Raw genomic sequence first — 26,241 nt, 5'->3', positions numbered from 1 at the left:
TTTGTGAGGATTGTTAAAAATCCTTGATCGGTTCTTGGTTTAGTTTGGTTTTGTTAGATTATCATTGGTTGTTCTAGTTACGATAATCTATTTGGTTCAGTTTTGGGTATCGATACATTAGTTTGGTTTTGGTAGGCCTAAGTTCTTGGTTCAAGTGCACATATCTGTTTTCGTGTTTTGTTTGTTTTGTGTTCCAGACTGAAAATGGTAAGTCGGAAAATGTTGTCTTGTTTTAGTTGCAACAGTGACTCGCGATTGGAGGACTCTTGTCTGGTTCCTCCGATTGGGACTCCCCTATATGATTTATATTGTAAGTATGGTGTGGGTCCTATAACTTATAATGAGATATGGGTCCGTTATTGTAAGAAGGATGGTGTCCTTAGTTGGCCACTGCATGGTAGTTTTGAGCAAGAGATTCTCGACAATTTAGAAGCGAAATTGTTTAGGAAGAAAGCCCGGCCGGCAATGTTTGATTCTTTTCGTTATTGGCGGAAAGAATCTAAACAGAGAGAAATGAAAAGGTTGAAGAAAGAACAGAAAGAACTAGAAGAGTTAACTCTAGAGCAAGCGACTAAACAGTTGCAGGCTAACGAGTGTGAGAAGGCCATAGATGTAGCCATTAGAGAGCATAACTTAGCGATTGACAAGTGCTATCCTGCCTTGCCATCGAAAATGGCTAAGATACTGGAGGATTCCGAAAACGATCCTCTGCTGTCTTATCTATTACGTTCGCCTCCACCGTACGCACAAGGTGCTGCGGCCCAACTTATACCGAATGTTCAATTGCCGGTTGCTGGACAACCTGGTGTTCTTGTCCCTCAGAATCAAGTTCCTGTACTTCCTGTGGTGAATGTAAATGTTCCTACAGCTCCTCCTCTTCCTACACTGCCCGCTCTTATACCTACCTCTGTACCTACTGCTCCAGAAGCTATTTTCCTCGATACTCCTACTGTTTCGTCATCTATTCCTACCTCTACTGCATTCTCTATGTCTGCGAGTGTACTAACTCCACTTTCTGTTCGTCGAAGAATCACTGATTCTGTTACTAATATTCTGTCTCCTTTATATAAATCCTTAATTAAGACTCCTACTCCTGACTCTGTACAGAGACGGAGTCAGCTTCCTAGTACTGAGGAACGGGGAGTTTTAGACTCCACGGCTCTCAGATGGATTTCGAAGGGTAGAAGATATAGTACGAGAGATGTGTTAGACACATTTATGCAATGGGGAGAGCCAACACAGCGATACGTCTTTGACGAGATGTGCTCGTTGTTGCGTGAGGAAATAGAAGAAGACGATGTCGAATCAGATTTGGAAGATTTAATTAGGGTTCAAAAGGAGTTTGCTGCTGGAATGATAGTGGGCGATAATATAAAGGAAGCGATGGAACTCATTTTGAGTTTTAGGAATGATCCATCTCTTCGTTCTCCGAGAGATTTAGAGAAAGGTAAAATGAAGCTAAGTCGCCAATATCCTATGAGGGAAGTTCCTCCAATCTGGCGCGAAGCAGTGCCACGTGATGATAATGCTGGTATTGCAGGTGCTCCAGCACAGTTCCAACGAGTGTGGATACACATTCCATGGAAGCGAGCAGAAGTGTTAGCAGTGAAACAGGCCTTGCCAGATCCGCGTAAGAATCCAGCCGGATATTACAAGGAATTGACACAGACAGTTGAGGCTTGTATAATGAACTTAGCCGACATTGATATGTTGTTTGGTAACGTAGTTCCGCAACCAGTGTGGGCTAAAATTCGTAGAGAGGATCATCAGGCTGCTTTAGGTGGTGATTGGGCAGCTATCACTGCAGCAGATGGTCAACAAATAGGTGGTGCGAAACCCGAACCTTTGATCGCTAATCTGCCAGGTAGAATAATAGATTTAATGAAGACTTTGATGCCTGCATTGCGTGTTAATTGGGATAAATTGTCAGCATGTAGGCAAAAGAAAGACGAAAGTGTCTCGGACTTCTTCACGAGGTTCGAAGAGACTTTTGTGGATCATAGTGGTCAGGATATGAGCACTGAAGGAGGACAGAGATTGTTTGTCGATAAATTTGTGCATAATTTGTTACCTGAATTATGCAATAAATTAAAAGATTCAGAGAGTGCGTGGGCTGTATCTACAACTGCGCAAATACTTGCGACTGCACAGTACTATGAAAATAGGGATAAAGAGGAAAAGGAAAAATCAGAGAAGAAAACGAAAGATTTAAAAACTAAAGTTCTTTTACAGCAGGCGTATCCGCCTCGCACGAATCAGACTAATATGCAACAGAATTCGTATCAAAAAACAGATTATAATTCGACCAGGCCTCAATATCAATGGAATCAGTGTGCGTACTGTAAGAAAGAGGGTCACTATAAAAATGATTGTCAAATTTTAGCGCAAAATAATGCGGCAGCAGCTCAGAGAGGTCGTGGTGGTTATGCACAAAATTTTAGAGGACGAGGACGAGGTGCTATGCCTCCACAAACTAATGATCGTCCTTCTAATCACTTTGATCAACGAAATGGACAATCTGTTCAACAAAATAGATCTCAGCAATATCTTGTTGAGGATTATTGTGAAGTTGAAGAGGGATTTCAACAAAATGGGTACTAGGACAGCCATGGACAGAGAGAGGGAGTAGTATCAGTTCCAGTGGATCAGAGTGGGCCTTATGTCGCAGTAGCAACATCAGGTGTAGTCGAACCGTTTCTGTTGGATACTGGTGCCGCGAAAAGTTCTATAATGCATGCGAAACTCCCTGGCGCACCTTTGTCTGGCTCAACAAATGTTTCCGTAGGTTTTTCAGGCGCCCCTGTGTACAACCCGATATCTGGTCCTTTGTCTATTTCTGTTGGACCGTGTCATTTGAAAGCACCCTTGATTTTGACGACAGGTTGTAATGAAAATCTGCTTGGTTTAGATTTGTTAAAGCGACTATATGCGACATTGTACTGTTCTCCGGAAGGAGTACAGCTTACTTTGGGTAAAAGACTCACCTCTCCGATGTACTTGTCAATGGACGCACTCCCGCCGGAGCTCCGTTCACTCCCTGATTCTCTTTGGGCGACTGGTCCTAATGATGTAGGTCTCCTAGAAATTCCACCGTATGTAGTGACTTTGAAAGCAAATGTGAAATTTCCAAGAATTCCCCAGTATAAAATATCGAGTGAAGGTGAGCGTGCACTTTTATTGATTGTGCAAGATTTGATTAAGAAAGGTGTGGTTGAAGAAACGCGAGGAAATGTTTGTAATAGTCCTGTATTACCGATCTTGAAACGAACTGATCCTACAAAGCCTCCAGTCTATAGGTTTGTCATAGACCTTAGAGAAGTTAATAAGATTGTAATTCCACAGTTTCCTGTAGTGCCAGACATTACTGCCTTGTTAACATTGATACCTGCCACAGCTACGTGGTTTTCAGTTATAGACCTGAAGAATGCCTTTTTCAGCATTCCGATAGCTGAAGAAAGTAGGGATATTTTTGGCTTCTGTCTAGGAGGTCGCAGTTTCAGATTTAAACGCGCTCCACAAGGCTATTGTGAGAGTCCATCCATTTATAGTCAAGCTTTAAAAAGTCAGCTAGATTCTTTTGTCCTTCCTCCAGGTTCTGCCCTAGTACAGTACGTAGACGATCTTTTAGTGGCTGCCGATGACAAGGAAACTTGCAAAACAGCTACGATTTCACTATTGCATCATTTGTCTAATTTGAATCATAAGGTGTCACCTTCCAAAATGCAATATTGCTGCCAAGAAGTAACCTACTTAGGTCACCTCTTATCAAAGGAGGGAAGGAAGTTGACCCCAGAAAGAATAAAAGCAATTACGCAAATGAGTGTTCCACGCACACAGAAGGAAGTACGTGCCTTCCTAGGTATTACCTCTTACTGTAGGCAGTGGATCCCAAATTTTTCACTTTTAGCGAAGCCATTGGTAGCTTTGACTGGGAAAAATGTTCCGAGTCCGGTGCCATGGTCTGATGAATGTCAAGAGAGTTTTACTGAGTTACGAAAAGCTTTGTGTTCAGCTCCTGTATTGGGTACACCTGATTACAGCAAGCCATTCACGCTCTACGTTCACGAAAGAGAAGGTTGCGCGTTGAGTGTCCTGACACAGAAGTTTGGTGATAAACAACGCCCTTGTGCGTATTTCTCATCAACATTAGATCCGGTAGCTAGAGCATTGCCTAGTTGTTTGAGGGCTACAGCGGCAGCTGCAGCTTCCATTCGACAATCTGCTGGTTTGGTGATGAACAATATGCTAGTGGTCATGGTTCCTCATGCAGTGGATACACTCATGAACCGAACAAAGACACAACACCTTACTAGTGCGAGATTATCTGGTTACGAGCTGACGTTATTAGCGAGTCATATTCAGATCAAAAGATGCAATGTATTGAATCCAGCAACACTGTTGCCGACTGATCAAGAGTCGAGTGATTCGGAGTCACATGACTGTTATTTCAAAACGGAGGAAGAGACAAAAGGTCGTATCGACTTGAGGGATACTCCCCTATCCGATCCGGATGGTACGCTGTATGTGGACGGGTCATGTTTTAAATTGGAGAATGGTGATGTGACTGCTGCCTATGCGGTAACGACTTTGAAGACGATTGTGGAGACTGCAAGAGTGAATCAGAATTCTGCCCAAGCTGCAGAGTTAATAGCTCTTACGAGAGCGTGTGTTTTAGCTGAGGGAAAGAGAGTGAATGTGTTTACAGATAGTCAGTACGCATTTGGCGTGGCCCATAGTTTTGGCCGGTTGTGGAGAGAAAGGGGTTTCATTACGTCCCATGGGACTAAGATTCAACATGGTCAGCTAGTTAACGACTTGTTAGAATCTCTAACCTTGCCGACTGAAGTTGCGATTGTGAAGTGCAGTGCTCATAAAGCAATCACGGATGATGTTGGTCGGGGAAATGCCTTTGCTGATGAAACCGCTAAACAGACAGCTAGAGACATGATGAGTAGAATGTACGTTGCTACGTCTGCAAGATGGATTGCTGAGTCTGGAATGTGTGAGGACACAATGGAAAGTGTGAAAGAGATTCAGAAAGAAGCGACTGAGGAAGAGAAACGCGTATGGAGAGAAAGTACGGGCAAGTTGGACTCGAATGGATGTTGGATCGATTTGACAGAACAGCAGCGTTGGATGTTGCCTGATGCATATGTGCTTGCAGTAGTGACGATGGCGCATGGAGTGGCGCACATAAGTTCTAAAGGGATATGTAAGATGTTAGCTCCGGTTTGGAAGAATGAGGGAATCAGTAAGTGTGCAGAGAGAGTGGTGAAAAATTGTATGGTATGCTTGATGCATAATCCTGGCAAGGGAACTCCAACTCCAGCTGGTCATTTTGCTCCTCCTTCCTGCCCCTTTGAAGTAATACAGTTAGACTTCATTCACATGGAACGCTGCAACAATTTAAAGTACGTCCTGGTGGTAGTTTGTGCTTTTTCCAGGTGGATAGAAGCATACCCACTAAAGGACAACACTGCCCTATCAACTGCCAAAATTCTTCTCAAAGAATATTTCCCTAGGTTTGGAATGCCACGGATTGTATGGTCAGATAATGGAAGTGAGTTTATAGGGAAAGTTATGCAGAGTGTGTGTGCTGGTCTAGGATTGAAACAAAAATTTCATAGTGCGAACCATCCCCAATCTGCTGGTTTAGTCGAGGGTTACAATGGCACTCTGAAGCTTAAGATAGCCAAGATACAAGCATCCACAGGTTTGGCTTGGCCAGACGCACTTCCTTTGGCCTTGTTATCAACGAGAGCAACAGTGCATTCTAGAATAGGGCTTTCTCCATATGAGATTGTATTTGGCCGCCCGGCAAATGTCTGGGGTGTGCCAAGGCCTAAACAATTCTGCTCCATTGAATATCCTATGTTGATAGACTACCTTTATGACTTGACTGCTAAATTAAGTCTTATTCATCAACAGGTCTTTGATGCTTTGCCAAAACCTCCGGAGAGTCCAGGGCATCAGCTGAAACCCGGCGACCACGTGGTGGTCCGGAACTTCGCGAGGACAAAGAATCTTCAGCCTCGCTACATCGGCCCCTTCCAAATCCTGCTGGCGACGAGGACAGCTGTACGTGTTGCTGGTCGCAAGCACTGGATCCACGCTTCTCACGTAAAGCGTGTTCCACTGCCGCTGCCCTACGACGACTGGGTGAAGAAGGGAATTGGTGCCTCCGAAGCTGAAACAACTCCAAAATTTGTCCCTTTCAGCGATGCCGATTTGATTTCTGACACTTTGAAACGTGACTCTCCTCTTGAAAAGACTACTTTGAACATTGAACATTTGTCTCCAGCATCAGAAGAAACTTTGCTATCTGCGAACTTAAACTCTGCAACAGCTGCTAATGATACACTATTTTCCGATCAGACGATACCTGCGAAACAGAAATACAATTTGAGAAAACGCAAAAAGGACTAATAAAGCAGGCAACTGCATACTGTGATTTTGATATATTTATATATATTTTGAACTTTTGCCTTCAGCCAGGAAGTTTGCTATTGTTTATTGTTTTTAAAATTGCCTTGCCGTCTGGGTAGCCGTAGGGTCGTGGCTGTGTGCCTAGTTTGAATTTGCAGGGGTCTGACACAAGGTCGATCTTTCTGTTAGTACTGGGAACTCCCAGGGCTGACAGAGGCATTTTCATCTACGTACACATCATCAGTGGTCGCGAGCGGATTGTAGAAGATGGAACTTCCTGCGCTGCAACGAAAGAATGTGATTTATGTTCGCAGAAACAAACTTAATAGAATTTTTCACAGCAAATGTTTCTTGATGCAATGTGCCGTTACATTTTTGATTGTTTTAGCAACATTGGTGGGTGGAATTGTCTTTAGCATAAATTTGATTTTTGTGCCAGTTTCTACAGTGTCTCCCCTTGATCCAGCTATTTCTACTGTTTCTTCTATACACTCTTTTCACTCGTTTCCTGAACATGAGCAAGCTCGACGCTCAGAATTCATTAATAACACTTTTGTACAGCTCTTGCACCAACACCAACTGGTAGTTAACACTACAGACTGCTGGGTGTGTGGCTTGATACCTCACACCATGGATAAAGGTATTCCCTATCTGGTTTTACCTTTTAGCTACAATGGATCATTTCAGGCCCTTCAAACCATTTTTGCTTATGCCCTTGAAACCTATCCTCCACGTCCACCACGCTCCACTAAATATAACTCTGCCAACAAAGCTTTAGTCCAGGGAATTATTGACATGGTCAAGGACGTCAATAATACTCCATCATACCCTAGAGACGAATTACGAGTATATTTAAGTTGGAATACTTCAGAGTATCGCCTTAGTTTAGGAGAAAGCAAGCGTAAAAGCTCAACTCCAATCTGGGTCGTACCTCACCGAGGTCAGGTCTGTTTGCAAGGTAATGGGAGAAATCCGAGAGCTCAGCTAGGGAGGAGTGAGTGCGTAGAGACTTATGTGTTTCCGGCTAACTCTTCCCCTGCCTTCCTTACTGCTAGGGGTACCTATTTCATCTGTCTAGACAGAGCTTATACATGGTTGCCTGCTGACTTCTCAGGTTCATGCTATATTGCTCGATTGTTGCCTCCGACATACACTGCTTCACCGGATTATTACAGAACAAGAGTAGCTAGAGGTGTTTTTAGTGAGAAAGATACCGCTGGTCAGGAAGCTGGAGACTTCTTCAAAGGCTTCCTTCCGTTCTGGGGGCCTATGGCCAATAGTAGAAACATACGTCAGCTAACACGGGTAGTTGAATCTACTATTACTGAAACTACTGGTGCCCTTAGCAATCTGACAGCTGAGCTTCAGGCGGATAGGCTCATGACATTGCAGAACCGTATGGTTCTAGATGTTATACTTGCAGATCGAGGTGGGGTATGCAGAATGATCCAATCGAGCTGCTGTGTCTTTATTCCTAATAATGCTCCAACAGTTTACGAGGCGATCTCTAAGTTGCACAAGATTTCGGACTCCATTCATGTAGACAAGGGAAACTGGTCCTTCATGGAGTGGTTTTGGACTCTGATCTCAGCGTGGGGATGGAAGGTTCTAATGGTCATTGGTGTCATCTTAGTATTCCTATTCTCATGTTGTCTGATTATCCAGTGTGGTCCTGCTCTGTGTAGTCTTTGTGCTACGACTTGTCTCAGAAAACCACCTGCGTTTGGAGAAAAGGCACGAGAAAGGATGATGATACAACAACATGTCACTGACCTGATGAGCATAGAACTAGATTCAGACATAGATTGAGTAATTGCCTATGTAAGGGCAAAAGGAGGGTCTGAGGTTCCGTGACGGTTCCGTGACGACTTGAACCCGTGTTTTCAAGTTTGTCGGAAATACATAAAATTAGTATCAGCGAACCGCAAATGATCCATTTAGTATATCCTAGTGTTTTCGCTACGCTACAAGCAAGAGCACTCCTTCCATTGACATATTTCTGATATACCCACGGCATCCATCTTAGATCGTGGCCGCCATATTGTGGTTCCTTGCCCTCACATATGCAATAGCCTCTGATCATTTCATTTACTCCACTTTGATTAAGGACACGTAGCCTTAGCCGGAGATTCACCTCTTACAGGACACGTGCACCTTAAACCAGATCACGCTGAAGTTGCATGACTCGACAAAGGCTGCCTCCTCCGCCCGAGGCCAGCCCACCTGAACTGGTTTTCCTGTCCATTGTACCTGATCATGATTAGGCGGCCGAAGCCGGTAGCCTTGCCCATTTACAACCTACAAACATCTCTTATCCCGCTTTTCTATCTTCTGCACCTGGCTCTGCTCCTTTCCTTCTGGGCCTTTATTAGGGGGAGGTAACGAACTTTACGATGAGGCGGTCCGGGTCCTGAATGCAATATTGACAGGGGATTGTGATGAACTAGTGGGAACCCCTCTTCGTGATGTTTGGTATCAGATATTATCGACAATTCCTGTGTAACGCCAAATATTTATTGTTTAGAGACACAAAGGTTTGGGAATGTACCGACATGTGAAATATTTGCCTAGAGCACAATTTTTAGTATATAAGGAGCAACCCACTTTGTACAAATCGAACAGGCTCCTAGTTTCTGCCCGTGTGTAGATTCTGTGACTTCTGTGTCCCTGCAGTAATAAACCTTTGGTCTTTGACGCCACCATCGAGAAGCCCGTGTTTCTGTTCATTTGTGCACCAAGGCAGGTGGAACTCCGGGGTCTTTGGGTGTTGTACCCTGACACCTCTGGACGGAACCAAAAAGTCCAGAACTCCAGGACTGGCAACCTGGGTTGCTTCAGACCTAGGATGCATAGCCTCAAGATACCCAGTAGACTCAGAAGACATACTGGTAGTACTACTGGAATGGCCAGGGCCTTTTAAATTATTAGTTATAAACATTTATTCCAGACCAGTTCAAACAGCGGCCACTTCTAAAACTATAGAGTCATTGTCGTCCATTCTAGAAACCATCCCTGGGGATATGTCCTATCTAATAGGGGGCGACTTCAACTCACATTTTGAGCCATTACCTGGCCTACTTGATGGACCCTCCCTAGAGGAGGATTCAAGTTGGCAGGTTCCCCAGACAGAGGCACCCCCTCCCAGAGCTTGGACACCGTTGGCCGTTCAAATAAACACATTGAATCTCACCTTTGGTCTGAGAGCGTGCAACGGCCGTACCAGATCTGACATTCCATCTAAATGCACATTCAACAAGGCAGGTAGGCAAAGTAGACTGGATTACTTTCTGGTCCAAATGCAGGAGTGGAAAAGGGTACTGGATTTCAAAATAATAGATAGAGACGACAGTGACCACAACGCCCTGGAACTAGAGTACGTCATCCCTCCGCCGGGGGAGACTGCACTATGCGCACAGGATTTGAGAGGAGGGCACCTCTTGGAGAACAACCGAAGGCGGATAAGATGGGAACAGCTTGCCTCCAGTAGCGAAAGGTTAGCCGCCCTCTATACTGGGATCATTCCCATTCTAGACGAGGCTTTTGAGTTATGGTGCCTTAACTCTACAAAAGACATTAGCGAGGATATAGCTCAGTTACATCTAAGTCTAACCAAGAAGCTTGAGGCTGATTTTCTAAGCACTGGACGACCAAGAGCGCAGGGCTTACCCAAAAATACATGGTATAATAGCACCTGTAGACTGGCAAAGCGAGACCTCTTAACCACTATAAAGGAGGGGGGCTCAAGGGAGGAAATTCGACTCAAAAGAAGGACCTATAAATCGCTCATAACCAACGCTAAAATAGAGTGGGACGTTCAGCATTGGGAGAATCTATCGGAGTCCCTAGCTGAAAGGGATTCCCGTAGATTCTGGAGAATTATAAACCATGGAAGTGGGGATCTCCCCTCGGCTGTGGAACCAAACATCGCTGCAAACGTCTGGCAGGACCATTTCCAGCAGCTATATTCCTCTGATAATGAGGAGTTAGCAACAATAAAACCCTCTACTCATAACACGCATATTGCTGTCCCTTTTACTATTAAAGATATAAGGGTGGCAATAGCAGGGCTGTCCTCCGGAAAGGCCCCGGGACTTGATGGGGTGCCGGGCGACCTCTTCAAACAAGAACCTGAGATCTGGGCACCCTACCTGATGATATTGTTTAATGCAGTGCTGGGGGGGATGAGAATACCGGACACTAGGCTGGGAGCGGAGGTGGTCCCAATATTCAAAAAGGGGTCGCCCCTGCTTCCAGTCAATTACCGTCCAATTAGCCTCATCGATGTGACCCAAAAGTTGTTCGACAGTTTAATCCTTGATAGGCTCCAAAGCTGGATGGATGAGACTGACATTTTAAGCCCTCTCCAGGCGGGATTTAGGAGGGGAGTCTCAACAGTCGACCAGTTACTTAGAATTAACATCCTGTACTGGAAGACAACACACCTAGAAGGCATCTTCTATTAACTTTTAAGCTTAAATCATACATCTTTTTAGACTCCAATAATGGCCTTTTAAAAACTTGTAATACAGAAATCATTTTAATGTTTTACGGTATGTTTATGTGTTTATCTTTTATGATCTGAAACGATCGAAATAAAGATTAGTTGAATTGAATTGAATTGAATATTCCTGTCTGAACTTCCTGTATGTCATGGTTGTTTTACTTCATTTTCTTCAGTGAATGGTGTTTGTTTGAATTCCAATTAGTTCCTGAGGTTCCTAGCCAACACGTGTTTCGTGACTTATCAGGAGATAAACCTGCTACTTCTTTAGGGCTAAGGAAACATACAATGTACACGTTTGTTGCATATAAACGTAGTCTCATCCACATATGCACACCAGAGTGTTTTTAGTGACATGATCAAACCAGCGTTCCATAAGGTGTATATTAGTGGAGATCCATGCGAAATTCTGCTCTGCTTGAGCGAGTTCAGCTTGTTCCTACCGTCTATTTTTATATATTGCCGGGGAATTATCCTACCTATGTATACATTTTCTTTACTTTCATTATATTATTTATATTACATATTTAGTCTCCTTGAATTATAAACGTCTCCTAGTGTGATAAGGTGCATTGTGAGCAAGAAGATCTTAAGACTATGTCTCCTAGAACGTCCTGCCAACGACCTTCATGTTGTCAAGGACATATAATTGAAGCCAGGGTCGGGGCCGGGACACCGTCACGGTGCCCCCCGCTAGCAACACCCCGCCCCCAGCCGGAAGAGGAAACCCTCCGACACGACCAGGATTCCGCGCCCACGTTGTCTGCCACAAATGCCAGCGACCCGGCCACTACGCCAATGATCCAACCTGCCCGAGAAACGAGAGTCCAGCGAACCGCCAGATCACCGCCGTCGCCCTAGGAGAGGAGCAGGGCGACGAAGAACAAGAGGAGTGCGAACAATACCAGCCCGAGTGGGAACCTGCCGCCATGTCCCCGGTATGTCTAGGGGAAAGGGACATGGTCCCGCGGGCCCCCATCCCCGCCAACACGCAGAAATACAGCCAGTGGGTCACCATAAATGGACGCCGGGCGGAAGCCCTCCGTGACACAGGGGCCAGTGTGACCGCCGTCCGCTGCCATCTGGTGACCCCTGATCAAATCCTACCTAGTGTACTTTGTCCCGTGCGGTCTGCGGACAACTCCGAAAGCCTGTGCCAGATGGCCCGCATCCCCTTCGAGTGGGGGGGGGGGGTGTTAGGCATGCTGAAGGTGACCGGTGCCCCCGTGGACTGCCTCCTGGGGAACGATCTCGAGAGCTCCCCCTGGGCAGCAGTTGAGCGAAGAGAGCACCTGGGGATGCTTGGCCTCCCTGAATGGGTCTGTGCAACGACCCGATCCATGGCTGCCCGCGCCACCCCCCTCACGGAGGAACCAGAGTGGCCCGAACCTCCTCCGCCGATCGTCGCAGAAGAAACCACACCTGAGCCTGGTCCTCCGGGGCTCAACAACGAAGAACCTGACCAACCCCAAGACCTTCCGGAGCTGGCCCAGTGGCGCCAAAAAGGTGGCCCCACGCAGGAACAGTTCTGCCAAGAGCAAAGAGTGTGTCCCTCCCTCGAGGGGCTCCGACAGCAAGCCATAGCCCAGAGCACAGGGGATGCCTCGGGGGCCCACTGGATCTACTGGGACAACGGGCTGCTCTACAGCGAGCAAAAGATTGCCGAACTGGGAGCCAGCCGGGTGCTGGTGGTCCCCCTCCGATTCAGAGACTTCCTCTTGAACCTGGCCCACGATGTGCCTCTTGCCGGGCACCTGGGGCAGGACAAGACGTACAGCCGCCTGGTGACCCATTTCTACTGGCCGAAAATGCGGAACGATGTAATGAACCACTGCCGGGCCTGCCCCACCTGCCAGGCCAGCGGGAAGAGCGGCCGGAAACTGAAGGTCCCCCTGCAACCCTTTCCCATCGTCACCACCCCCTTTGAGCGGGTGGGAATCGACATTGTGGGGCCCCTGGAGCCCCGGACAGCGCAAGGGCACTGATTCATACTTGTCCTGGTGGACCACGCCACCCACTATCCCAAAGCTATCCCTCTCCGGACCGTGACAGCGCCCGTGGTGGGCCGAGCCTTGATGGGGATCTTCTCGCGGGTGGGCTTCCCCCGAGAGGTCGTCAGTGATCGGGGCACGAACTTTATCTCCAGGTACATGAAGTCCCTATGGCAACAGTGCGGGGTCACCTACAAATTTACGACCCCCTATCACCCTCAAGGAAACAGACTAGTGGAACGATTCAATCGCACCCTCAAGGGTATGATCATGGGCCTGGAGGAGCCCCTACGCCGCCAATGGGATGTGCTGCTCCCATGCCTCCTGTTTGCCTACAGGGAGGTCCCCCAAAAATCCTTGGGTTTCAGCCCTTTCGAGCTCCTGTATGGGCACCCCGTCCGGGGTCCCCTCAGCCTGGTCAAAGAGGGGTGGGAAGTGACCCCCCAGAAGACTCCCCCAGATGTGTACAAATACCTCTTGACCCTCCGGAACCAGACCCGGCGGTTCAGGGAACTCGCCAGAGCAAACCTCGAAGCCAGCCAAGAAGACATGAAGCGCTGGTATGATCAAAACGCCCCGTCCATTGAATTCGAGCCAGGACAACAGGTCTGGGTGATGTCCCCGGTCGAACCCTGCGCCCTCCAGGACAAATGGACGGGACCCTTCAAAGTGGTGGAGCGCAAGGGCCCCGTCACCTACCTGGTGGACCTGGAATCCCCCCGAAACCCTCTCCGGGTTCTCCATGCCAATAGACTTAAGCCCCACTTTGTACGCTCGGAACTTAGCCTCCTGATGGCTACCGACAGTGGGGCTGAGGAGGACTCCGAGCCCCTTCCCGATCTCCTGAGGAACCTCGAAACAGACGGCTCCATAGAAGGAGTCCACCTCTCCGCTGCCTTGTCCCCAGAGCAACGCCAAGACTGCCAGGACTTGCTTCAACAATTCGCCGACCTATTCTCCCTCATCCCTGGGGTCACCTCCTGGTGTCTCCACGATGTCGACACCGGAGATAGCCCCCCTATCCGGCACAGGGCGTACAGGGTACCCGATCGAGTACGCGCCTGCATCCAGTCGGAAGTCTCCAAGATGCTGGCTCTAGGAGTGATCGAGCCCTCCGACAGCCCCTGGGCCAGCCCAGTCGTGCTGGTCCCTAAGGCCGCCACCCCTGGCGTCGCCCCCAGAGCTCAGGTTTTGTGTGGACTATCGGGGTCTGAACGCCGTCACCAGGACAGACGCTCACCCCATTCCCCGAGCAGATGAACTAATCGACCGCCTGGGGACCGCCCGCTACCTGAGCATCTTTGATTTGACAGCGGGCTATTGGCAGATCGGGCTCACCCCCGGGGCCCAGGAGCGATCCACCTTCTCCACCCCGGATGGCCACTACCACTTCAAGGTGATGCCCTTCGGAATGAAAAACGCACCCGCCACCTTCCAGAGGCTCGTAAACAAAGTCTTGGCGGGACTGGAGGAGTTCAGCGCCGCCTATCTGGACGATATTGCCGTGTACAGCCGCCAATGGGCAGAACACCTCCAACACCTCCGGGAGGTCCTGAACGCCCTCCGGCGGGCAGGGCTAACAATCAAGGCCAGCAAGTGCCAAATCGGCCAAGGGTCCGTGACCTACCTGGGGCACCAGGTGGGAAGTGGCCTGGTGGCCCCTCTCCAACTCAAGATCGCCGCCATTCAGGCCTGGGAGCCACCGGTAACCCAAACCGAGGTCCGAGCCTTCCTGGGGCTCACCGGATACTACCGGCGCTTCGTAAAAGACTATGGCAGCATTGTGGGGCCCCTCACAGAACTCACATCTCAAAAAAACCCCACGAAAGTACACTGGACTCCTGAGTGTCAGACTGCCTTTGAGAAACTCAAATCTGCCATGTGCTCTGCCCCCGTACTCCAAGCTCCCGACTACAGCCGAGAATTCGTAGTGGAGACGGATGCTTCCGATCACGGCATTGGGGCCGTCCTCTCCCAACTCAACGCCGAGGGAGTAGACCAGCCAGTGGCCTTCATCAGCCGCCGCCTGTTGGCCCGAGAACAGCGCTGGAGCACTATAGAGCGAGAGGCCTTTGCAGTGGTGTGGGCCCTCAAGAAGCTCCGGCCCTATCTCTTCGGTACCCATTTCCGGGTGCAAACAGATCACCGACCACTGCAATGGCTGATGCAGATGCGGGGAGAGAATCCGAAGCTGTTACGTTGGTCCATCTCCCTGCAAGGGATGGACTTCACTGTGGAGCATCGCCCCGGCCAAGACCACGCCAACGCAGACGGCCTGTCCCGCTTCTTCCGCCTCGGCGAGGAGATTACCCAAGAGGATGGGTGACTCTCCCTGCCTTCAGCTGGGGGGGACGCATGTTGGACAGGCCTTGTGACATGCCCGACCCCTCCCCGCATGGCGGGTCGCGGACCCCGGCTACCCCTGTTCCCCGGACAAGAACAACACCTACAGGCCGCCGGGTCAACACCCCGCTCTTCCCCGACGGAACATTGGCTCCTAATCCTAACTCTCTCGGCTGGCCCGGGTTCCCTCCCGAACCACCGTCCCCGGCCCAGCCGCCATCTTGGACCCTCCACGATCAGGCCTCGTGGCCTCGGGTCGACCTCAGCCCCCATCCTAGCCAAGCCCGACATCGAGGCACCACCATCCACCCAGGGGGTAGAGACCACTTGGCAGGTCAATGGGAGAAGGAGTGTCGATGGCTCCCCTCCGCCAGGTTTCGATCGCCCCCCAGCCTCCCTGGGCGCTGGCTCCACCCCCCTGCTGGGTGTCTGGACTCCCTCATCCCGGACCTCCCGACCTCCAAGTCCGAGGGTCCAGACATCAAAGGGCACCAGACCTATAACTGGGCAGCTTCAGAGCAGGAAGGCAGTTGTATCCTGGAGTCGAGAGACACCGAGACGAACTCATCCTTGGAGGCCTGCTGGCGCTGCCGCGGCTCCTCTTCGTGAACGCTCTTGAAGGCCTGCTGGCGCTGCCGCGGCCCATCCTCGTCGTAAACCATCTTGAAGGCCTGCTGGCGCTGCCGCGGCTCATCCTTTCGTGAACCATCGTGAAGGCCTGCTGGCGCTGCCGTGGCTCATCCTCATCGTGAACTATCGTGAAGGCCTGCTGGCGCTGCCGCGGCTCATCCTTTCGTGAACCATCGTGAAGGCCTGCTGGCGCTGCCGCGGCTCATCCTCATCGTGAACTATCGTGAAGGCCTGCTGGCGCTGCCGCGGCTCATCCTTTCGTGAACCATCTTGAAGGCCTGCTGGCGCTGCCGCGGCTCCTCTTCGTGAACACTCTTGAAGGCCTGCTGGCGCTACCGCGGCTCATCCTTTCGTGAACCATCTCGAAGGCCTGCTGGCGCTGCCGCGGCTCATCCTCCCGTGAACCATCTTGAAGGCCTGCTGGCGCTGCCGCAGCCCCTACTTGCGAACCCACCAGCTCGAGGATTTTGAGCTCCACACCCGCTATCCCCGTACCTGTCCGGTACTAAGACTGTCCCGCTACCCTTTTCCCCAAAGAGACTAGAATTGACGGGATCCTCGTATCCTGGTCCTGCTGTATCGTCAGTTACCTTGCCTAAAGATATATAAAAGTGTGCAGAACTCATCTCTGTGTGGTGTCTATCTGTGGGGGGGAAGTTGCTCGTCCGTACGATTGAAGGAGAGGGCCCTCGCCAGGAGGCCTCTCCCCCCCTTGCTCGGCCGACCCTCCGGGTCCCCGTCTAACATGTCACATTTGCTAAAGTTACAACTATTGGCATTGTAAATGACAAAGCTATAAATTTCGCTATTTACAAAACCAACACATAAATAAAAAATGTGTTATTAACAGTACCAATAGCTAAAACTTTCCAAATGCGAGACCTATTGCATTGCAAATGCTTGTTACTAGAGTGACGATTATTGACTTTTACATTCTTGAACTTTGCGACCTTCTACTTCTGTTTTTATTTCTTTGTAAGAAAAACAACAATTTTAAATACAAAATTACATTTAACAAATCTTCTTTATACAGGGTGCAAATCCAGTACAACTGTTTTGTAAAAAAAAAAAAAAATGTGCAATTTTCGGTCCTAAGTTTGAAGAAGTTAAAAGATTTCTGCCCGGGTACCATCGGGGGAAGCCTGCAGGAAATCAAGGACTGGGCCTGGATCTCAAAAACGCTGAATGATAAGCATTCCTAACCAATGAATAATAACACCGGGACCAGCAAGTGTAAACAACAAATTAATTAACATCTCGCTCTGTTCATGGAATGTGCATGGTTTCAGGGACATGGGCCAAGATCAAGATACCGCAAACTTTTTAATGCAACAACAAATAATCTTGCTTCAGGAAACATGGAACATGGGGGCAACCTCAATACCTGGCTTCATTGAACATCATTGCCTGGCAGAAAGACACTCAAATTATGGTCATGCGAGAGGGGGCTTATCAACTTTTATAACCCAAAAATTGAACTGGGAAACAGAAGAAATATTCACAGGGGCAAACTGGATATAAGTGATCAAGGTAACCGGTGAGGAAAAAACCATACAACTCCTCCTAATAAATGTCTATATTCATCCGGATAGAAAGAAGCAGAACAGTAAATATACAAATCTTATAAAATTACTAAAAGTATTGCAGAAAAGTCACATAAATACTCATATGGTGATCGCCAGCGACTTTAATACCAATCTTTTAGCGACAAAACGGGGAAAAAACAGTAAAGTTCCTCACGGTGTGTCCGACTTTGTCTGCAAATTAGCAGCACTCGACCTAATAATCATGAATGGTAAATACCCGTGGGACTCGCCCTCCGTGGCAACATATCTGAGTGGAAAGGTCACCTCGACAATAGATTTTATTATTACTAGCACAAATCTGTCCTCAGAGATAAATAGTTTTAGTATAATTTCACGAGCAGAAAGCGACCACCTGCCATTAACCTTGAATCTGAAGAACAGAACAAAAATTGCTCAGAAGCGAAATGCCATCATGCAGCACCCAGAAACGTTCAATTTGCGCAAAGTAAAATGGCGAGGAGTGGCCCCGCAATCCATGGAGGAGAAAGTAAAGGCCTTTAATGAAATCCAAGGCCCAGTACAAGAAAGGGCTCATGTAAATCAATGGGAGCAACTGGTCGAGTTCATGCTTCAAACCTTCCTGGTTTCCAAGCCACAGAGGTCCACAAAAACAGGCAGAAGGGATCCATGGTCCAATCATGATCTCAAAATGCGCAAAAGAGAGATCGCGAGAGAAGTGCGTCGCCTATCCCTAGAGGGAGAAAAGGGCATAAAACAAGAAAAAATAAAGCTGCAGGCACTAAGGAGTGCCTCTAGAAAGAACTTGGGGAAAGCAAAATCAGTGTATAAAGAATCAATTTGGCAGCAACTATTAACAGCTAGCAGAAAATCCAACAGCAGAGATTTCTGGGGGATCATCAATACATTAACAGCTGGCCCAACACTTCAGCAAGAGGCAGGAATCAGAGCAGAAATTTGGATAGATCATGTAAACACCCTGTTCAATAAAACCACGAGGGATCTAGAACAACCATTCCAGGGGCCATACCATGACCAAAAGGAGGCTCAAGCCGGACCCAGTCATGTTACATCAATAGACAATTCATCCCACTCGAATTCCTTTTCCAATGAGCAAGTTTCTCTGACAAATGCGAAAGAACTGAACAGACTTATAAAGAAACTAAAGTCTGAGGGAGCGGCCGGGCCAAACGGCATACCAAATGCAATTTTCAGGAACAATCCAGAGTTTTGGTCAGAAACTCTTACCCCAGTTTTCAATGAGATTCACGCACATTCTGATATCCCAGTTTCCTGGAGGGGGTCTGTCATTCACCCCATATATAAAAAGGGAGATCATGACAAGCCAGGGAACTATACACTAATCTCTTTGATTGACGTGGAAGCAAAATTATATGCCTCGTGCCTACTGAACCATGTGCAAGGCTGGATGGAGGAAAACAACATCATCCCCAAATTTCAAACATGATTCAGGCAAGGCATGGGCACCCAATCGAATCTTGCAACTCTAGCCCTCTTGACGGAATTAGTTCCCCATCTGCAAACGCACCAGGGGGCACGTGTGCAGAGTTCTGCAGGGCGGGGGCGGGACCTCCGGCGCACTGCAGGTCTTTTTTTATATAAAGAGGGGCTGTGCGGCCCCCTTCTTTTCCTTTTTTATTGGCCCTGGGGACCCCATCCTCCAGGGCCTGACTCCTATTTTTTTTATTTTTTTTAAAAATAGGAAGGGGACTGCATGGCCCCCCCTCCCAAGGCCATATTTGGCCCCTGGGACCACATCCCACAGGGCATGGCCATTTCTTTTTACTTATTTGGAGGGGGGCTGTGTTGCCCCCCTCCTCAGGCCACTTCTAGCCCCGGGGACCCCATCCTCCGGGGCTGGCCCTCTCCGTTGGGGACTGTGGGGGGGTCCCCATTCTCCACCACGGTCCCGCCGGCTCCCCGCCTCCTGCGGGTGCCGGCATTGCTTTTCCACATGGGGAGCTGCTAAGATGCAGCTCCCCGTGTGGAAAAGCAATCGGCTTTGGCTTTTGGAATGTGCAAATAAAGAATTCTATAAAATACTCAATGAATTTCGAAAACCAAATTGCCTAGAAGGTACTCATCCTGTTACTCAAGATTTCACAGACAAACTGGCAAATCATTACACGGACAAAGCAGACACGTTGGACTCGTACTTACAAACAACAGAAACAAAGCACCAGCACTAACCCTTGTACAAAACAACTATCCAAGAACGCTCTAATCAAGCCTCTCCGTTCCTTCCAACACATCTCACACGATGAATTTATGGACCCGGTCAAAGCAAGCAGGCCTGCCGGCAGCCCTTCTGACCCCTGACCGCCACAAACTTCAAAAAGACAATTCTTTTAACAACCTCTGCTGCCATTCCAGTAAGAAGAATCGTCAACTACTCACCCGCAAGGGTCTCAAGGCGCTTGTACGAATACCGCTGTGGAACCCATCCTGGCTTTCCCTGTGAGGCGTCCACTCCTGGGCACCCCCAAGGTGGAGGCCAGGCATCCTTAGCGTTGTGGGGGCCATTGTGGAGATTAAGCAAGCTATTGCCCAGAGTTGCAGAGTGGGACTCCATGATTGGAATAGGCACCGAGGCGAGAATTATCAGGACCGTGGAATTTTGAGCCCAAGACCCACCGAGGCGGGAAATTGAACCCTGGTCCTGGGCCAGACCTCTGCATCAGGGTCTGCTGCTCTAACCATTGAGCCACACTTCTCCAAGGTTGACACGGTTGACCATGACACTCTGAAACAAAGACTTTATGAAGCCGGCATAGAGGGAACTGCTCTAGACTGGATCGCGTCCTACCTTCGAAACAGAACTAATGTCATCCACACCCCACCTTTCTCGTCCAAACCGTACTCCACAAAAGCAGGGGTCCCTCAAGGTTCTATCATCTCGCCCATGCTTTTCAACATCTACATGAAGTCTTTACCAGTACTGATCCATAAATTTCACCTCACATGCTACAACCATGCAGATGACACGCAAATACTCCTTCAACTGGAATGCCCCAAATACATTGGAAAATCACCAATTTTCAGCTGTCTCAGAGCCATGGATCAGTGGATGACTTGGAGCCATCTCAAATTGAATGCTTCAAAAACTGAAATACTCACGTGTGACGATTGGAAAAATTACAACCCGCTTGCCGCATGGCCTGTTGAACTGGGATCACTGCCTAAAGTATCGAAGGAAGTAAGAAACCTCGGAATGACCATGGACTCCAAACTGTCGATGAATGTCCAAGTGGATAAACTAGCAAGATCAAGCTTTGCTACTATAAAAACTCTGCGACAAATTTTCCCTCATTTGGGATTTCCACACAAGGTCCAAGCTACCATCTCCCTTGTTCTATCCAAACTCGATTACGCCAATAGCCTCTACCAAGGATCACCTTTAACGACCATCAAAAGACTACAACGGATTCAGAACTCGGCTGCCAGACTACTCTTGCATATAAAACCACGAGACCACATCTCCCCTGCCTTGAAAGCCCTGCATTGGTTACCGGTTGCCAGAAGATCCACGTTCAAGCTGCTTTGTATTACCCACAAAGCAATACATTGAATAGGGCCACTCTTCATCAGGAATAAAATCACCAAACACATTCTACAAAGGAACCTCCGCTCTAAAGGAGCATCTCGCCTCAAAATCCCACCATACAAGAAAAAAACCATGGGTGGCACATGCTTCTCTGTTCAAGCAGCCAAACTATGGAACTCTTTACCCCCCAACATAAGATCCACCGACAACCACCTTATCTTCAGAAAACTACTCAAGATCTGGCTCTTCCCCACATAAGCACCATACAGAATTTTTTTATTACAGCATATCCCTCTGTAAATAAGCATTTGTTTTCAATATAGATATGTACCTATCTTTGTATATTACTTTATAAAACATGTAAAATAATTATGTTGTTAAGAGAAAATAATAATAATATTCATCAATAAATAAAAATCATCTTTGGTCTACATGTACATACTTCCATTGTGCATCTATGTACCTTCCATGTACTTGGATCTGTGTGTCTGTTACTTTTCTCCTGAAAAAGCATATCCAATGCACTACCCTATTTCTCATCCTGTGCCTCTATCAATATATTTAATCTAAATATACTTATTTCCTTTATGTATCTATATACTTTCAATGTACTTATGGATCTATATATGTATCACTTTCTTCTAATTTAGCATTTCCAATGCACTAGCCTATTTCTCAGCCTATACTTTGCTCTATATATCTTCTAGCCCTACCTTCTGACTCATATGAAACTTCTTTCTACTACTCCTTCTAATGCACTACCCTATCTCTCATCCTATACATCTATCAATATATCCTCTACATCCACTCTCTCATTCATCCCAAACCCCATACCACTACTATGATCGCCAAAATAACCCTTTCTAGATCTCTCCTGGTCTACCCCACCTTGCATCATCTGACACCTCTTTTTACTACACCGATCCCGTAAAACAAACCTTTCTAAACTCTCCCCTCTGACTCCTTCCCTCCAAAACTCCTTTTTACTCGTCCAAAAGCCACTTCCTACTGCTAAGACCTTAAAAAAATCCTTCACTCTTTTATCCCTCCACTATCCTTTTCAATCAAAATTAACAGACTAACATGTTCACTTCTCAAATTCCATATTCCATATTCAACTATACTAATATACTGCCCAAATAACTGAATAACATATCTACTACTCAAATTACTTCATATTTATACTATACTAATTTTCAACACTAAGCCTTTATGGGTTCCGCGGTGGCGTGCTACTCGCCAGAAAAGCGCTTCAACACCCATCAGGGGTAACAAGTGCTATATGAATGCAAATCTTTCTTCCCCTTTTATCCATCCTCTATCCTTCTCACTCCAAGTAACAGACTAATATCCACCACTGAAATGACCTCATATTTCACCATATTAATTCACCACTAATCCTTTATAGGCTTCCTGAATAGCATGCGTCAACAAGCGAGCGATAAATAAATACAAACCTTTGTCCTCCTCTATCCTTCTGCTATCATTCCAAATCCAAATAACTGACTAATCTATCCACCACTTAAAATGTACTTGCATTTTTCACTATACTAATTCAACACTAATCCTCTATGGGTCCCGGAGTAGCGTGCTACCCGCCAAAGAAGCGATTCGACGCCTCGTCAGGGGTAGTAAGCGCTATATAAATGCAATTAGAATACAATACAATACCAGTGAGGCTTGAAAGGCGTCGGCAATCATCTAATAATTTAGCTGGATGAAATAAAGGATCAAGATAAAGGAATAGAATTGATGCTTTATAAATACACAGTAGAAAGATGCATGGAAGGGTTAAAATACTTTATTCATCATATGTGAACAAAAAGAATTGGACGTGAGGTCCAATTTACGGACTGTCCGGGAAATTTACGGATGGTTGGTCACCCTATTGCAGAGAGGTGTAAAAAGGGGCGTGGCCTCTGAACACCTCTCTGCAACGCAGCTCTCTGGCGTATACTGGAGGTACCTGGTGGGCTAGTTGCCCCTCAAGGACCCTCAGTATTGAAGGGGGAATTAATTCCCCAACTTACAACTTGCCAGGGGCCGTGGTTGCACAATGGTGAAGGAAGGGGGCGGGCCGGAGGTGACATGTCTGCAAACATGCCCTGTGGCGCGTTTTAAGTTGGGGAATTAATTCCTCTTCAATCCTTAGGGTCCCTGGGGGCCAACTAGCCCACCAGGTACCTCCATTATGCGCCAGGGAGCTGCATTTGAGAGGGGTGTTCAGAGGCCCCCCCCTTTTTTACAACACTCTGCAACACAGTTCCATGTCACCTCAGGCCCGCCCCCTTCCTTCACCACTGTGCAAACACGCCCAGTGGCACGTTTTAAGTTGGGGGATTAACTCCCCTTGAATCTTGAGGGTCCCTGGGGTGCAACTAGCCCACCAGGTACCTCCATTAAGCTCCACGGAGCTGCGTTGCAGAGAGGTGTAAAAAGGGGCGTGGCCTCTCAACACCTCTCTGCAAAGCAGCTCCCTGGCGCACACTGGAGGTTCCTGGTGGGCTAGTTGGCACTCAGGGACCCCCAGTATTCAAGGGGCATTAGTTCCCCATCTGTAAACGCACCAGGAGGTACGTGTGCAGAGTTCTGCAGGGCGGGGGCGGGACCTCCGGCGCACTGCAGGTCTTTTTTTTTTATATAAAGGGGGGCTGTGTGGCCCCCTTCTTTTCCTTTTGTATTGGCCCTGGGGACCCCATCCTCCAGGGCCTGACTCCTATTTTTTTTATTTTTTTTTTAAATAGGAAGGGGACTGCATGGCCCCCCTCCCAAGGCCATATTTGGCCCCTGGGACCACATCCCACATGGCATGGCCATTTTTTTTTTTACATATTTGGAGGGGGGCTGTGTTGCCCCCTCCTCAGGCCACTTCTAGCCCCGGGGACCCCATCCTCCGGGGCTGGCCCTCTCCGTTGGGGACTGTGGGGGGGGGTCCCCAATCTCCCCACGGTTCCGCCGTCTCCCCGCCTCCTGCGGGTGCTGGCATTGCTTTTCCACATGGGGAGCTGCTAAGATGCAGCTCCCCGTTTGGAAAAGCAATCGGCTTTGGCTTTTGGAATGTGCAAATAACGAATTCTATAAAATACTCAATGAATTTCGAAAACCAAATTGCCTAGAAGGTACTCATCCTGTTACTCAAGAGTCACAGACAAACTGGCAAATCATTATACGGACAAAGCAGACACGTTGGACTCGTACTTACAACAGAAACAAAGCACCAGCACTAACCCTTGTACAAAACAACTATCCAAGAATGCTCTAATCAAGCCTCTCCATTCCTTCCAACACATCTCACACGATGAATTTATGGACCTGGTCAAAGCAAGCAGGCCTGCGGGCAGCCATTCTGACCCCTGACCGCCACAAACTTTCAAGACAATTCTTTTAACAACCTCTGCTGCCATTCCAGTAAGAAGAATCATCAACGATTCCTTAACTACTGGAATATTTCCAGAAGAACTCAAAAAGTCACACATATGCCCTTTACTGAAGAAAACAAACTTGGACCCGCTAAACCCTGAAAACTACAGACCCATTACAAATGGACCTTTCCTGGGCAAACTGATAGAAAGAGCAGCGTTCGCCCAGATGTCACAATTCATTGAAGAGAATGACATACTTTCAGATTTCCAAACAGGATTCCGTCCGGGAAGAGGCACTGAATCTGCCCTCCTTGCCATCTGGGATGACCTAAAGAATACAGTTGACCACAACAAGGTTGCTGCGCTACTCCTCTTGGACCTCTCAGCTGCCTTTCTAAATGTAAATTGATACTTGTATAGCGCACTACTCACCCGCAAGGGTCTCAAGGCGCTTGTACGAATACCGCTGTGGAACCCATTCTGGCTTTCCCTGTGAGGCGTCCACTCCTGGGCACCCCCAAGGTGGAGGCCAGGCATCCTTAGCGTTGTGGGGGCCATTGTGGAGATTAAGCAAGCTATTGCCCAGAGTTGCAGAGTGGGACTCCATGATTGGAATAGGCACAGAGGCGAGAATTATCAGGTCCGTGGAATTTTGAGCCCAAGACCCACCGAGGCGGGGAATTGAACCCTGGTCCCGGGCCAGACCTCTGCATCAGGGTCTGCCGCTCTAACCATTGAGCCACACTTCTCCAAGGTTGACACGGTTGACCATGACACTCTGAAACAAAGACTTTATGAAGCCGGCATAGAGGGAACTGCTCTAGACTGGATCGCGTCCTACCTTCGAAACAGAACTAATGTCATCCACACCCCACCTTTCTCGTCCAAACCGTACTCCACAAAAGCAGGGGTCCCTCAAGGTTCTATCATCTCGCCCATGCTTTTCAACATCTACATGAAGTCTTTACCAGTACTGATCAATAAATTTCACCTCACGTGCTACAACTATGCAGATGACACACAAATACACCTTCAACTGGAATGCCCCAAATACATTGGAAAATCACCAATTTTCAGCTGTCTCAGAGCCATGGATCAGTGGATGACTTGGAGCCATCTCAAATTGAATGCTTCAAAAACTGAAATACTCACGTGTGGCGATTGGAAAAATGACAACCCGCTTGCCGCATGGCCTGTTGAACTGGGATCACTGCCTAAAGTATCGAAGGAAGTAAGAAACCTCGGAATGACCATGGACTCCAAACTGTTGATGAATGTCCAAGTGGATAAACTAGCAAGATCAAGCTTTGCTACTATAAAAACTCTGCAACAAATTTTCCCTCATTTGGGATTTCCACACAAGGTCCAAGCTACTATCTCCCTTGTTCTATCCAAACTCGATTACGCCAATAGCCTCTACCACGGATCACCTTTAACGACCATGAAAAGACTACAACGGATTCAGAACTCGGCTGCCAGACTACTCTTGCATATAAAACCACGAGACCACATCTCCCCTGCCTTGAAAGCCCTGCATTGGTTACCGGTTGCCAGAAGATCCACGTTCAAGCTGCTTTGTATTACCCACAAAGCAATACATGGAATAGGGCCACTCTTCATCAGGAATAAAATCACCAAACACGTTCTACAAAGGAACCTCCGCTCTAAAGGAGCATCTCGCCTCAAAATCCCACCATACAAGAACAAAACCATGGGTGGCACATCCTTCTCTGTTCAAGCAGCCAAACTATGGAACTCTTTACCCCCCAACATAAGATCCACCGACAACCACCTTATCTTCAGAAAACTACTCAAGATCTGGCTCTTCCCCACATAAGCACCATACGGAATTTTTTTTTTACAGCATATCCCTCTGTAT

Source organism: Lissotriton vulgaris, chromosome 10, assembly GCF_964263255.1.
Source record: "Lissotriton vulgaris chromosome 10, aLisVul1.2, whole genome shotgun sequence".
Classification (NCBI taxonomy): domain Eukaryota; kingdom Metazoa; phylum Chordata; class Amphibia; order Caudata; family Salamandridae; genus Lissotriton; species Lissotriton vulgaris.
Note: the sequence above shows the minus strand (reverse complement) of the source record.